General features: G+C 37.6%; 1 protein-coding gene across 1 annotated transcript in view; it reads right to left on the reverse strand.

Annotated features, from left to right (window-relative positions):
- LOC108373120 (uncharacterized) overlaps positions 1–1,011 on the reverse strand; it is a 16,603-nt gene extending 15,592 nt beyond the window's left edge. The window contains exon 1 of the mRNA XM_017628964.1: positions 989–1,011. The gene's annotated coding sequence lies outside the window, so the exon portion shown is untranslated. The remainder of the gene's footprint in view (positions 1–988) is intronic.
- Positions 1,012–1,060: the final 49 nt, after the last annotated feature.

Consider the following 1,060-nt stretch of genomic DNA (forward strand, 5'->3'; position numbering starts at 1 on the left):
TCGCCGGTATCATTGTAGTCATAAGAATGACATCTGGAATGAAGAAGCACAACGTGGTGTAAAATAGGGGACACAGTCAAAGGTACAATTATATTCTAAGGGTATATAATCTACAACTAGTAAGCATTCGCTTTTTTTCGGAGATTTTTTTTCAGGTTTGAACGGGTAAGTTAGAACTTTTGGATTTGAAGGCGGGACCTACAGTTTTACGCTGACTCCGAACGGCGATTCTATTTTTACAAGAAGCTATTTTTCATGACAGAAATACACTCGGAAGTTGGAAATTGCCTACCGAGGGGCGACCGCTATTAGAAACAAAACTTTCCCGTTTTTTTTTTTGTTCCTAATGGTTAAGTTTTTTTTGCTGGATGATACACACTTAATATTCGAACTTTACAAACTAGCTGTGATATAAATATAAAGGGCGCTTAAAATAGTACAGAAGACGCCAGCAGCGTTTAGCATGCCGGTAAATGTTGCAGCCACCTTCACATTAAATTGTCACCATTTAAACACATTTACAGTAAATAACATATTTTTTTATGACGACTTTGATAAACTATATTATGCTTACTAAACTCCATCGGTGGGTATTTTGCCTTCCATTCTATCTAAAGAAAAGTGTAACATAGGCTTACTGAGAGCATGTGCTATCCATTTCAACTAGTGAGTACTGGTTCAGTGGGTTATTTTGGCACAACCGACAAGGAACCCAAAGAAATATCATCAACGCTTGTAACCGCCGAATCGGAGGTATTTTTGGACGAAGGCATTCTTGGCAACTGAAAGCCATTTGTAGGTATGGCGCAGAAAGTCGATAACTTAGTGCCACACGGACTCAAACAAAGAGTTGTCGCACAACGTGTAACTGTTTAGTTAATTTATGGCTTTGTTTTTAATTTTATAAACTCCCTAACTACGTGGTAGCCTTTGCTTAAAAAAATTATTTACATCATCCTTATTTGGAATTAAACCGAAGAAATCTTACCTGTATGGTGAATTCAAACACAAATCACGGCACTCGTCAATGCTGTTGATATCCTGATATACAGAGTCCACC

The sequence above is a fragment of the Rhagoletis zephyria genome, unplaced genomic scaffold, assembly GCF_001687245.7.
Source record: "Rhagoletis zephyria isolate East Lansing unplaced genomic scaffold, Rhagoletis_zephyria_1.1 Rzeph_scaffold_06390, whole genome shotgun sequence".
Classification (NCBI taxonomy): domain Eukaryota; kingdom Metazoa; phylum Arthropoda; class Insecta; order Diptera; family Tephritidae; genus Rhagoletis; species Rhagoletis zephyria.